Genomic DNA, 15,156 nt, shown 5'->3' on the forward strand with positions numbered 1-15,156 from the left:
ACATTAAGATAAAAGAAGAAATATCTAAACCCTGAGTCTATGAAACGTGGTCAGCGGGGATCAATGTCCATTAGGTCTTACGTTAAATATCTAGGGATATTTAGGACGGCTTCAGTGTCTTCCCTGGTCACAAGCTCTCTGGTTGCGTCTATATAATAGGAGAATGGAGATTAATGTGATCATAGTCGAAGTATTATTTTCTGTGTTGTGTTTTTTAACTCACTGCAGTATTAAAAATTATAAAATATAAATAAAGAAGGAATGTATTTCAGTGATAAATATGAGATATATGAACCATTATATTGATTAATCCATGTATGAAAAGCAGGTTAATTAATCAAAGGGGTACACTGATATGAAAATAATATATGTACAGGTTAGGGGTGTAATAACTCTTCTTGGGTTTGGGTGAGTCATAGTGTTTAGATATCATTATTAGTGAATTGATGATTTAATCAATAAACAATTAAAAAGGAAAAAATGGGTTCCAATAGGATCAGTGATGACGACTGGCGGCGAACGAGTCACATAGATGACTACATGTCTGGAACTCTGAGGTCTATCATAAAAGAAACCTAGTTTGGTCTAAGTGTTCATATATTTACATTCTATTATAATTGGGTAGATGAGAGAATCTGTAAACAAATACATAAGTAAGATGAATGCAGTGACATTTTACAACGTTTCATTGTAAAAATATGTGATTATGCAAGAAATTGCTATTGATACATTATGAAAACCCTGAAGTTAAATTAGAAGTAAATGGTACATGGCTAAGGATGACTTGGATAGTATGATTCACAGACAATATTCAGATTCTGGGTCAGTGACAAGATCAGTGTTGTTTGTTTTCTTAAGAGAGAAAAAAATTTATACCAAATTAGTGACTGCCTAAGTGCCTTGCGCACTCAAAGGTGAAGAGCAACAATCCATGGGGAGATTTTCTCATTTTTTTTTTTTTTTTATCATCTGCTCTGCCATTTATTCCTTAGAATGGACCAATTCAACCTGCTTCAAGGGTTCTTCCTTCACCATGAGCCATAGGATTGCATCTCTGTTTTAGGAGCACGGAGACCAATGTGAGTAATAATGAAGGTTCTTGTCTTTTCTGGTATTTGTTGTAAATAATTGCAACATTAATAGGAAGTGTTTTTTGATTAATTCCTATATGAAAAACAGAATAATTAACAATGAAAATACCTTGTGGCCAGAATGATTCTAGTTAAATTCTAAGAACATCTCGTTACATTCTAAGGCCTTATTGGTTTTTAAATTATAATTAGTGAATTCATGAATTAATCAATCAACAACGTAGAAATGAAGGAAGACAACATGGTCTTCTGGATCAGTGATGATACCTGCCGGCGTTATGAGTCACCATGACAAATAATGCGTGTCTGAAACTCTGAGGTCCACCTCAGAAGAAGTGGGGGTCTTTCTCTTCCTGCAAAGCATGCCTCATTTTATTATCATCCGCTTTGCTCTTTACGCCTCAGAATGGACGCACGCGACCTGACTTAGGCATCTTCCTTGGTCCTGAGTGTTCTGGGTGCATCTATGTGGAAGGAGCATGGAGACCCATGTGAGTAATATCAATATATTAGATTGAATGGCTTGTTTTATGGTATTCACTGTATTATTCCAAATATTACATGTAATTAAAGAATATGTAGTCTCCTATGTTCATAGCAGGGTTATTTACAATCGCTGAGATCTGGAAACAGCCCAAGTGCCGATCAGTAGATGAGTGTATAAGAACACATGGTACCTTTACACAATGGAATACTATGCAGCTGTAAAAATAAAGGATCTGTTACCCTTTGAGACAGCATGGAGTGACCTGGAGATTATTATGCTAAGCAAAATAAGTGAATCAGAAAAAGACAATATCACATGAAATCACTTATATGTGAAATCTAATGAACAAAATAAACTGAGCAATAAAATAGAACTAGTGACATGGAAAGATGGGACAGACTGACGAATCTCAGAGGGAAGGGGGCATTCACAGAAATAGTAAACAAATAAATACAGGGTGTCACCCAAAAATGTATACACACTTTAAAATGGAACGCACTTTTATTTATTTATTTATTTATTTGGAACTTTCTTTTAAAAACACTGCCTTTATAGTTATTCAAAGTACGTGTATACATTTTTGGGTGGATATTCTATAAATGTAAATATGAAGATGCTGAAACTTTATCCAATTATAAAAATATGTGGTTAGGTAAAAAGCTGTTAATATATATATTAGAAACAAACATCTATTAGGATATAGGTACAATGTGTTATTCTTTGACTAAGTATGATATAATTATTGATAAGTAATAGTCAATATTCATATTATCTGTCCATTGCAGCATTGATTTTGTTCATTTACTTACGAGAAAATAAAATATACATTACTTCAATTCATTACTTACTAAATGGCTGACTAATAGAAAGGTGACATTCAAGAATCAATAATTAATATCTCAACTTGATAAATTACTGTTTTCTCTTGTACTCCTTAGAATCATTGCATGTGGGTGATTTAAGCATGCTGCCATGATCATAAACTCTGAGGCGGAATCTATGCATTAAAATCATGGAGAGCAATGTGAGTAACATAGTTCTTTTCTTGGTTTTGTTTTTATTTAAAAAAGGGTTCTCGCCCTGACTGGTTTGGCTCAGTGGATAGAGCATCAGCCTGGGGACTGAAAGGTCCCAGGTTCGATTCCAGTCAAGGGCATGTACCTTGGGTGCAGGCACATCCCCAGTGGGGGGTGTGCAGGAGGCAGCTGATCGATGTTTCTCTCTCATTGATGTTTCTAACTCTCTATCCCTCTTCCTTCCTCTCTGTAAAATATCAATAAAATATATTAAAAAAAAAAAAAAAAAAAAAAAAAGGGTTCTCACTGCATTATTAAAAAGTGTGAAATAAGATCTCTGATTGCCAAACAAGCTGAAAAAGAGTAATGGTGCTAATGTGAAGTATTAGGTTAACCTTTGTAGGAAATTAATTAACTTTTGAGGTCATTAATAAACATATATATTGTTTATGGAAAGTAATTTAAAGACATATGCTAGAGATATTTAAGGATCTTGTTTCAAGTTTTTGTGACTCCCTAGGTATTTATTTTATTAGTAGTAAACTGGTGATTTACTCATTAAAGATGTATAGACAGGAATGGAGACAGTGAGGCTCAACCCTGGATAAATGATGATGATTAGTGTGTGTAGGGGTCCTTTCCCCCCGTTTGAGGTGATCCTATAGGGAGAGGCTAGGTGTACAGAGGACATGTTCCTGGTCTTTGTGTACCTGAATATTTAAAAATGTCATTAGAAATGGCAAGATAAATAAACAAATATATAGTCAATACATTTGAATAGGTGAAACCCTCATCATTGTTAAAAATATATAGTGGGTTGGAAAATAATACCACCCAGTGTATATATATCCTTGAGTAAGTATGATGAACAGTGATAAATAGTAGTCGGTTACCGATGGAGTCAGTTTCAACTTTGACATTTGATTTATTGAGAGAAAAATAAATAAATATGACCATAAATTAATAAATGCTTAAATAACTATGCAAATAAATAGTGGAAACTCTGAATCCATGGAGACAAAGTCTCAACATTTTTATCATGTTTCTTTGGTCATTTGTCTCCCGAATGGACCCTGGAACTGATTTCGGCTTCTGCTGTCTGTCATGTTCCCTGTGTCTGAGAAGTGATCAAGGTACCTAATGGTCATGTTGTTATCATAGAGTGGGCTATTTGTTCAAGGATATTTACAGTATTATTTAAAGGCATTAAATTCATATAAAGTTAGCCATGTCTCATTGATAAATATGACATGAAACTTTATGTTGATCAATTGATAATGTGCAGGATTGGGGTCTATTAATGAATAAAGTATAGTCTTTGTGGGAAATGATTCTGTAAACTGATCTTAGGGATATTCAAGAATCTCATTCTTAAGTTTTTATAATACATGGATTGTTTTTATTATTATGAATGAATTAATCATTTAATCGATACAAATGTAGTAACAGATGATGAAAAATAGACCAAGTCATGGATCAATAATGTTTCCTGGTGGTGTAGGAGTCATGACAATGAAAAGACATGTCTGAGACTCTGAGATCTAGAACATAGTCTGTTTCTTCTGTTGAAATGGTTTCTATAGAGAGATGTCAGAAATATAGAGATCATATTAGTGTATTGATTTCACAAAGATAGATTTGTATTTATTAATGGAATAGTGATAAAAGTATTAAATATAAATAAACATAAAGAATGAGGTGAAGTATTGTTCAATTATGAAGGTTTTGTAGTGAGGTAAAAGGTAATAATGCCATTGAAAACATTGATTCCCATTAAGAAATTAATGGCTCAATCGGTCACCTCTGTGACTAAGGATTATATAGATACTGATAAGGAAGTCTATTTTATTCTTTGGGGTCAATCTCAAGATTGAATTTTTACTTTTCTTAAGATAAAGAATGTATATTAATAAAAATTAATACATACCTAAATACTGAGTTAATGAAATGTGTGCAAAGCAAGTATCAATGACAGTTTAATTTTATTTTTCATCTGCTCTGTGCTGTCTTCCTCACACACTCTTGAGCTGATTTATGCATCATCCATGGTCACCAGCTTTCTAGTTGCCTCTAGTAGGAGGACAGAGATTAATGTGCATAATAGCTCAAGTTTTTTTCTTGGTTTCAATGTGTGTTTTTTTAAAAAATTATTCATTAGGAAGTGCAAAAGATATTTAATAGGGCAACTCTAACTCGGTGATAAATATGGGAAGTTTATTTTATAAAGATAAAAATAAATAAATCTTACCATAAATGATAAATACCAAAATAATTACGGAAATTATAGATCAATGGAGACAATGTCTCAATCTTTTTATCATCTGTTCTGCTTGATACTCTGCAGAAACAAAGCACCCAGCTGACTAAAGCTTTCTTCCATGATCAAAATAAGATGTCATTTCCGTTTTCAGAGAGACAACAAGGTGAGTCGTCATCGAAGTTCTTGTCTTGGTTTTGGTCATTTGTTTAAGGTAATAATAACCTTAATCAAATTCCCACTATTATTAAAAAGTATTAAATATAACAAAAAATGTTAGCTATGGCCCATTGAGTAATATAATATGACACATTATGCTGATTAATTGATAATGTTCAACATTAAAGTTGCTTAATGCAAAAGATATACTGTATTTGGGAAAGATTTCTATAAATAGATTTTAGGGATATTCAGGGATTTTGTTCTTGCATTTTTGTGAATCGTGTGTATTTTATTATTATCAAGGAATTAATGATTTAATTGATACAATTTAGGAAGAAAAGATGGCCTCATTTGGACCAATGATGATGACTGGCTCATATGAGTTATGAATAACGAATAAGATCAATCTGGAATTCTGAGGTTTAACACAAAATGTAATTAGTGTATTCCCTCTGTTAAGAATCCTATCAATAGAAATATATGAAGATCATGTTCTTATTTTGGATTCCTAGATTTAGATTTATTATTACTAACAGATGAATGATTGAACAATTAAACAAATAAAAATAAATAAAGAAAAGGAAAAGCGTTAATCATTGTCCAACTAAGAACATATGTGATGAGGCAAAAAATATCAATAAAAATTGAGACTATTGATGCCCATTAAGACATCAATGGATTGAAAATTTTACCTCTTTGTTTAAAGATCATATAGACACTGATAAATAAAAGTCAGTTTTATTGTACTGGATCAGTTCCAAGTTTGAGGCTGTCCTTATTTAAAAAATTAAGTTTATTGGGGTAACATTGGTTAATAAAATTATATAGGTTTCAATTGTACAATTCTATGATACATCATCTGTATATTGCATTCATTCTATGCCCCCTACCCACAGTCAAAGCTTCTGTCACCATATATTTGACTCCCTTTACCTTTTACTACCTCCATATCCTCTTCCCTTTGGTAACCACCATAGTGTTGTCTGTTGTCCTTTTGTTAAGAGAAAAAATATATACATTATCTAAATATAATAATTACCTATATGACTGAATAAATAAAATGCAGAAAGCAGGAACCATAGAGAATATCGTCTCATTTAAAAAAAAATCATTCACTCTGTTTTGTTTGAGGGGATTTTATTGACACATGTCAGGAATACACAAAGATGCTTTATTAAATTTTTGATCTTTGTGTATTTTTATTCCATTACTAGAAGCCCAATGCACGAAGATTTGTGCAAGAATGGGCCTTCCTTTCCCTGACTGCTGGCACCGCCTTTCTGCTCCGGCCCCACTGCCCAGAGGCCCTCAGTGGCTGGGACTGTGCAGAACGCCTGTGTATGCAAATTAACCTGCCAGCTTTTATGGGTTAATTTGCATACTCACTCCTGATTGGCTGGTGGGCATAGAGAATGTACAGTTAATTTGCATCTTTCTCTTTTATTAGTGTAGATTATAATTATGTAAATAAAAGAATCCATCAATAAATATATAAAGAAATAAAGATGAATGGAGCAAAGCTTTATTCAATTGTGAAAGTATGTGATTAGGCAGGAAATGGTCTGATATATTGAATACTCTGATATTATTGAGGAAGTAAAAGGTTAAAGGCTGTTTTCTCTTTGGCTGAGGATAACACAGACAATGTTAAATAACAGTTCATGTTCTGTGCCAGCAGCAAAAATGATACTGCTTATTTACTTCCAATGTTAAGCCAAATCATTACCTCCCTGAATGACTGACTGAATGGAAGGTGGGGTGCCCAGACCAGTGCAGACAGTATCTCACTCTTAAAAATCATTTCCCTTGCTCTGTACCCCGCAGTCTGGACACGCTTGAGCTGATTTAAGCATCGCGAGCTCCATAGTTGTATCTGTGCGTTATGAGCATGGAGACCAATGTGAGTAATAGTCACAGTTCTTGTCTTGGTGTCATTGTTTTATGTTGTTTTTTAAAATATTCACTGTATTATTTTAAAATTGTGAAGTTTAATTATTGAAGGACGGCTCTGGCCCAGTCATAAATATGGGGCTCATAGGAAGCATTGCTTTGATTAATCCCTTAATGCAACATGGAAGTCGAGTAATGAAAGAGCTTTATTGCCATGAGTAATAATGCTATAACACAAGTTTTATGTATGTATCTTACTCTCAAGTTTTGTGACTTTAGGTATATATTTTATTATTATTGGTGACCTGAATAATTAATAAAATTCATATAGACATGGAGGGCCATGTCTGGATCAGAGGTGACCACTGGTGGCATAGGAGTCATGGATGATGGCTGCTATGTGTCATGAACTCTGGGGTCCAATACAATACAAATCTCATCTATTCTCATGTTGGAAAAAAATCCTATAGATAGATGTTAGAGATATTTAAGCTTTTAATTTTATGGTTCATGGATTATGATTATGTTATTATAAAAGAGTCAATATCAAATAATTAATGATGGAGAGAGTGAGGCATAATCCAGTTATTAAATATGTGGTAAGAAAGAAATTAATATAATTTGGAATGGATAATAAGGGGACCAAGTGTGTTACTCCTTTGGCTAAGGATTACAGAGCTATTGATAAGTAATAATCAGTGCCTTGTTTTAGATCAATTGCAAATTCAACATTTGTTTTAAGAGAAAATACCCAAAAGTACCATAAATTAAGAAATGTTACATTACTGAGTAAGTGAAAGGGCGCTCCTGTGCTGATTTTAACATTCTGCCATGGCCTCCAACTCAATGGTCATCTTAGGAGCATGAGCTTCCAGCATGAATAATAGTTGCAGTTCTTGTCTTGGTTGGGAGGATTGGATTGGTCAATGCATTATTAGTAAGTAGACAATATAATCAAAGAAGACTAAACATAGCTCATAATGAACATGGGATTAATAGGAATGGTTATATTGATGCAGCCATATTTGAAACACTGATATGTTTCTTAAAACATCCATTCAAGAAACATAATCTAGTGTCTATGGAAATGATTTTATAAACATTAGGGGTGTTAGGGCTCTTATTCTGAGTTTCAGATTTATGTATATATATATTTTTAGTAAGTAGTAAATTAATGAATAGATCAATAGACAAATAATAAATGAAGACAACGATTCATGTGCTTGGACCATTGGTAACGTCTGGTGGTGGATGTCAAGGATGATGAATAACATGTGTCTGGATGTCTGAGATCTGACACAAAAAGAAATCTAGTCTATTGCTCCTTTAGATGTGATCCCGTAGACAGTTGATAGCAATGTTCAGTTAATCCCATTCTTGTGCTTTTGTAGTTCATGGATAATTATATTATTACAGTGAACTGATACATGTAGGGTTTAACAAATAGAATTGAATAAAACCCCTGCCATACCAGTTCCAATGTAGCATATGTAATGAACAAGTGTCAGGACCAATCTATCATTGAGGATCTGGAATTCATGTTTCTTTAAATTTCAGAATGCAGCACATATAGACAGATATATGAATTCTGGGATGTCTTTGGTCTACTGGTTGTTTATTTTATTACTGCATATAAAGTATTTATAAAATTAAAGATTAAGCACTATTTAAATTAAAGAAGGCCAGTGATAAGTTTTGTTATATAACTAGAGCGGTTGTGCCCACTAAATCCCACTGTGAAGTGACATACTAGTAGTCTGGTAATGAGCAGCAACTGCACATGCGTTACTATTACTCAGTGCTATTGTACTGAGTGTTTGCAAAGATCTTGCTTTTATCATTGTGGTGAATAAATAAATTCGTAACTATTAGTAGCTCAGAGGGACAAAGGAATAATGTTTATAATTTAACCAGTTCCATGCAGATGATAACCCTCTTAATTAAGTAAAACATTTGGGCTCCTCTTAGTTCTGTGGGTGAGGGACAGAGTTCTCATGTTGGGTGGCTTATTGAAGGGTGTTTGTTATATTATTAAATGGAAAACTAAATACTTTAATACAATTGTGGTCTATTCATGAGTCAGAGATAAGAATGTGACATAAATCATTGTTTATGATTAATTTCTTTCATGTTTGCCATATTAAAACCCCAATCTAGCCTTTTCATTTACCAGCATTTTTTTGACATCCCACAGGATGGAAGCACCATAGCTAATTAAATTATCCTGCAGTCATGAAGATCTTCACCTTGTCCCTCTGGGGAAGGAGCGTACCGTGCTATGTAAGTAACAAAGTTCTTGGTTTCAGTGGTTAGTTCATAGGTTTCCACTACATCATTAAAAAAGCACTGAAGTGGGCCCTCAGCTTAAGTACCAGGCACTTTAAGGATGAGATGATGCCTGAGCCAGGAACAAGCTCACAGGCGCTAAACTCCATGAAGTCAGGGACCAAACTCATATGCCCATTGTGCCTTGCATGTATATCACATGTAATAAACATTAATTGAATGAGTAGCTGAATAAATAATGATTGAAATAAAGAATGAATGAAGCAGTGAGTTAGTGAAAGAATGAGTCTTTGTGTCAACAAAAGATGAAAAAATGAATGAATGAAAAGATGAAGGAGCACACCAACGGGAGAATGAATTGGCAATGAGTTGAGTAACTAAATTAATAAGTGCATACATGTGTGATGAATTAGTGAATGGACCTGTAAGAAAAATTTTCAAAAAGGGAATGAGTGAATGAATAAAGTAGGTCAATGAGTCGTAAGTGAAAGATGAGTGTACAAATGGATGAGTGAATAAATAAGTGAATCTCTGAATGAGTTTATGAGCTGATGGATAAGTGAAAATTAATTAGTAATGAGGGAATAAATGAACCAGTGAGTCAATCAGTGAATGAGTCAATCAGTGAATGAGTCAATGAATAACCAAATGACTTGATTAATAACTCAGAAAATGAGTGAGCGAATAAATGAATAAATCAATGAAAGAGGAAAAAGTTAAATAATTGAACTAATGAGTAAGTCAATGAATGAAACGAATTAATGAGGGAATGAATCAGCAAATGGACAGAAGAATGACTATATTAGAGTGAAAGAATAAAAGAATGAATTAGTGAGTGAGTCAATGAGTGTGTAATCCAAGAATAAATTAACTCCTCTGTGAATGGATGATTGAATATGCAAATTAATCAATAAATGAGTGGATGAGTCTGTGATCCATGTGTGAGGCAACTAGTGAATGACCTCACCATGGGCCTCCTTCCCTGTCCACTCCAGAGAGTTAGCCCCACCCCAGCCTCACAGCACATTGTAGCTACTTCACCCCGATCACCAGTCTTCCTCCATCATGAACATTTGTTTAATTTCATCACTGAGCTGATGTGCTCTGAGAGCCAGAAACTGGGTCAAATTCTTCTCCGTGTCCCCGGTGCCTTCCCAGCCCTGAGCCTAGGAGGTGCCAGTAACTTATTGCCGAATGAATGAATGAATGAATAATTAAAAATGCATGTGCTTTTGTGGAACCAGGATAACCCTTCTCAGAAGGCCTGGGAGCCATTCTGTGGGGAAGTGTGTTGCGTATCAGATGGTCGGCGTCTCCCATCCAAGTTCAGATTCTCCCTGGAGTCCAGCACCAGACAGTGAGGCAGGATACTGGCAGTTCTGACTGCCCTGGCCGTTGGCCCGTCCTTGGGCAACATTGGCTTGGCATGGTGGAATGGGAGCCCTGGGTCTTCCCGAAAGCTGCCCGTGCGCCTGCCAAGACAAGAAATTAAAAATAACGCAGTCTTGTTTTTATGCCTCCAGTGAGCGGGCTTGCTCCCTGCCTCCTGGTTCTAGCTGTGGGACTGAGGGTTACATGCGAAGCATCCTCGGACCCAGCCTCGGTGTCATCCATTAGGTGGGGACACTGACGCCCTCCAGTTGAATGGTTGCGAGAATTCAGTTTGCCTGACAAAAGCTCACGATAAGGCCCTTACATGGCAGAGGCTCCTGGGGTCAGGTCAGTGGGGACACCCTTGGAGGAGAGAGATGAGCGGATTTGGGAGTTCGGCAGCTGCCTGGCGGTGGCGTAGCCAGGTGCTGGGTTTCCCTCCAGCAGCAGCTCATCGAGGAAGCTGTTAGTGTCCAGCTTTGACCTGCCATGTCCACCTTCAAGTGTTGCTCTTAGATTTGCCACCCACTCACAAACTTAGGGTAGGATGGACATGCATTGCACTGGCTCTTTCTTCTCTCTCCCTCTCCCATATTCACGCTGAGCCTCTTCCAGGGGCAGCGCCAGGAGCCCTCCCATTGCTAACATTGCTGTCGTGTCCACAGCACACCTCTGACTCCAGTCCCGCCCCTTTAGCATCGCTCCAGTGGGCCAGTGTCACTGTGGGCTCACATCAGTCTTCCGGTTGGTCTCCCTGTCCCTGCTCTAGTCTGTTCTCCTCACTGCAGTCAGTGTGATCTTTCTAGAATGCATGAGGATGAGTCCCATGCTCTTTAAAGCCCTCTTGTAAGTTCTGGAAACTCCAGGCTGAAGTCCAAGCCCCTTGCTTTCCCACTCAAGGATCTTCATGGTCTGGCCTCCAGCCACACCTCCACCACATGCTCCCTGGCCTTGTGCACCAGCCAGTAGCCGCTTCCCCAAGTCTGTGTGTGTCTGTGTCTCTGGGCCTTTGCACAAGCTCATCCTCTAGCTGGAGGGATGAGTGACCCCACTCTTAGAACCGATCCACAGTTGTGAACTTGACCTCCATTCAGAAACTTCTGTTGCTCGGTCATGACCTATTTAGGTACCTACCTTCCCAATCAGACTTAGAGCTCCCCAAGTGTGGATGCTCAGTCTTGGGGGCCTCAGAGCCCCTACTGTCCAATGCGGACCTGTGCTGGTGGGTCTCCAACGTGGTGACAATAGCCATAATGTAATTATTATTCTTCCTCCTCAATGTCTGGGACAAAGCCCCAGTCCCACTTAGTGCTGTGAGGGCTGATGGATCCATCCGTCAGAATGCTGGTTGGATGACAGGGAATGAATGCACGAAAGAATGACTGTGAGGTTGACATCCTGGCACAGGACGGGGTCTGTGGTGCTGAGGAGAAGCACCCCCTCTCTACCGAGGCCCGTCCTCCTGATCCTGCCCACTCCACTTTGCCTCCACCTGCGACTCATTAAGAAATATGTAACCTTAATCCTTGAAATTGCCTGGGATGGAGCGTGTTTGCAGTCCATGGCACAGACATGGGGATTTTATTCCTTCCTTAAATAAATCTCACTCCCCCAGGAAGTTTGGACAGGATGTGGGCAGTTGGACTAGGGCTTGAAACTGAACATTTTGCAAAAGGCCCATTTCAAAATTTGAAACCCCGTGGCCACTGGCCAGAGCCGAGCCCGGTTTGTGAGGTCGCTGGGCCTCCTCTCCGAGAAGGGAAGGAAGGGAGGATTAAAAACAAACGTCCGCTGTCACTGAGCGGGCGGACGGTTTGCAGGAAGAATTCCGCGGTTTGGTTGCTTCTCTGATGAAACTTGAGTGAGCTCGGTCACGGTCACCCTCATTAGCTCTCGTCTCAAGCTTTTGGCTCAGGCCTCATACCTTCCCAGGACCAGAGGAGTCTGAGTTGGTCCTTCAAGTGATGGGACAAGTGTCTGAGCACTAAATGGGACAGGGGTTCTGTCCCAGACATGAAGGAGGAAGAATAATAACTACATGATGGCTATTGTCACCAAGTTGGAGATGGGTGACATCAAGCCCTCAGTGAGGAAACAAGGAAACAGGCCTTGGGAAGGCAGTGCCATGCTCAGGACCACAGTCTGGCTCGGGCAGCCCTGACCGCATGCCCAGTGCCCTCCCAGGCTCCTCTGGCCACAGAGCTCAGAGCCTCGCTTCTGGCTTGGCCACCAGGGCCCTGGGCGCAGGCCGCTCTTGGCCTGCCTGAGCTTGGCCCTTTCCACTTGCTCCCCGTCTCCTGCTTTCATGACCTTGGGGAGAGCCTCCAGTGGGTGCTGGGCTGTCTGTCTGTCCTTCAGACCAGTCATTTCTTCAACCTGGCTGAGCTGAGCTCCCAGGCATGCCTAGGACTGTATCCATGGGAACTCTCAAATCCAGATCAGGGGTGTGGCCACGGTGGGTCTCAGCCGTGTTCGGCAGGGCTGACAGGGAGCTGCAGGTCCACCCAGCCCAGGGTGGGAAAGTTACAGTTAGTGTTTCAGCTCCGCGTTGGAGCTGTGGTGGGTTTGTGAATGGGCATTTAATCCTTAAAATGTTGAATAAAGATCAAATACAAAAGAACCTTCATGGAACAATGATGGCTGGTGTCATGGAACAATGATGGCTGGCAACCCCAGGTACACATAGAATTTCATTAAATTCTATGTGTACCTGGGGTTGTAGGCAATAATCGTAACAATAGCAGGAACTCAATGAGTTGAAATCTGAGAGCCTTGATCTGCTCAGCCAACTGCATAGCCACCCGCCCCCTGTTCTGTGCTCTTTACTATCTCCAAGGGTCCTTGGCTGGACCTGACACCTGCTCCCTGCTCCTTGCTCCATCCTGAGTGTCTGCTAACTCCCCAGTTCACACCTCCTATCAGCTCTGTCCCTCGGGGAGGGTCTCCCTGACACCCCAGCCCCACTGGAGCTGCTCAGGGTCTTCTCCATACAGAGCACCGGTGTTTAATACCGTCTCTATCCATTTCCCATGGAATTTTGAGTATCCTGTCCCCGGTGTGGAACCTCCCTGTTTCCAGAGTCCCCCACCCAGGAGTGGTTACCTGCTCCCTGTACCCTGTGGGTCAGACAGTTGGGTTTTGTGACACGGCCTTCTTGTCTCGAAGGTCATCTGCAAAGATCCCGGAGGTGTGGCTGCCTGAGCACAAGCCCTCCTGAGAGGACGCCTCTGACGGTGGAGCCCTCGCTTCCTGGGTGAGTTCTGCGTCTCCTGCTTACACTCTAGGAAGCATACATGCCTGTGGGAAAGGGCCAGACAGTCTAGGTCAGTGGTTCCCAACGTGGGGCACATGCCCCATAGGGGGGCAATTTGATTTTTAAGGGGGGCAATTCGAGTATGAGTTATTAACAGTGAAGTTATTGCATTTCTTACGGTTCTAGGGGCCTCATATACAGTATATAAATACATATTGTGACATTTATGCATTTCAGTTCTCTATTAAATGTTTTGAAACTTTATTTGCTATTTTTCATATCACTTCATTTTATTATTTTTTTAAAATAATTTCTTAGTGATTTCTTCCTCCGTACTTAACTGTCCTTTTGTTCTTTTATTTTTCTCTTTCATGGATGCCATGTTCTTTGGAAGCTTGTTTAGACCAAGTTAATGGCTTTTTAGGCTTCCTCCACGTGAATAGGAGCTCCCTTTCTGAATAATAAGAATTATATGTCACTGGAGGGGCGGGGAGGTATCAGGATTTTAGAGATGCTTAGGTGGGGCGTGGCCAAATAAAGGTTGGGAACCACTGGTCTAGGTCACGTGAAGACTGTAGGTGATCACAGGTGGGGCGGAGCCCATGTGAGGGCCTCAGTGGGCCCCAGCAGGTGCACTACCCCCCTGGAGCAGGGCCGGGGAGGCTGGGCCAGTCCTGGCAGTGCCTCTCTAAGCAAACTGCAGGGCCAGTAGCGAAGCTGCTCAAAGTTGTCCAAGGTCCTACTAGGGAGAGGGCAAGCCAAGAGGTGAGGTCAGCAGAGGCTCGACCCCAGACAGCTGTCCCTTTGGTCTCCGGTCTCAGCGAGGCGGTGGGGCCGAATTCACTTCCCAGCTCACCAAAAAGAGTCCTTTTTGGCCTCTTGAATCAGGACCCAGGGTTACCTTCATAATCCTGCTCCAAGCGAGTGTCCTCAAAAGTATGCAGGTCACTGCATTCTGTGAACTGTCATGGAGATGCAGTAAGTGGGAGCCATGTGAGATTTCCCATAAAGGACTCTCAGCCAATAACTGAAACATCTTGAACATAATTCTAAAAAATAACATTTTTCTCATTAAGAAGGAAATTAAAAAAAAATACACCTCTCTTGTAAAAGCTTGTAAAATGCTAAAAAGAACAAGCTGGTCCCGCCATTCAAAGATGACCGCTGCCCTCATTGTGTGACCAGCCTCTCGTCTTGTGTCTGCTCCATCCATTTCGTAATTGTGTGTGTGTGTGTGTGTGTGTGTGTATACACGCATATGTATACGTATATTTTTAATTGGGGATCATAACTGTCATCTTAACTTTTTCACCCAACTCTGAATGTTTTCCCATGCCATTAAG

The 15,156-nt window shown here is 39.5% G+C and overlaps 1 long non-coding RNA gene across 1 annotated transcript; it reads left to right on the plus strand.

Moving 5' to 3' along the window:
* The first annotated feature begins 1,533 nt into the window (after window positions 1-1,533).
* LOC308252827 lies at window positions 1,534-14,883 on the plus strand. Its single transcript, XR_013961062.1, has 7 exons — window positions 1,534-1,582; window positions 2,517-2,649; window positions 2,893-3,727; window positions 4,939-5,017; window positions 6,838-6,913; window positions 9,098-9,183; window positions 13,726-14,883. It is a non-coding gene; the product is annotated as an uncharacterized lncRNA (long non-coding RNA).
* Window positions 14,884-15,156: the final 273 nt, after the last annotated feature.

The sequence above is a fragment of the Plecotus auritus genome (genome assembly GCF_963455305.1).
Source record: "Plecotus auritus genome assembly, chromosome: 1".
In the NCBI taxonomy this organism is placed as follows: domain Eukaryota; kingdom Metazoa; phylum Chordata; class Mammalia; order Chiroptera; family Vespertilionidae; genus Plecotus; species Plecotus auritus.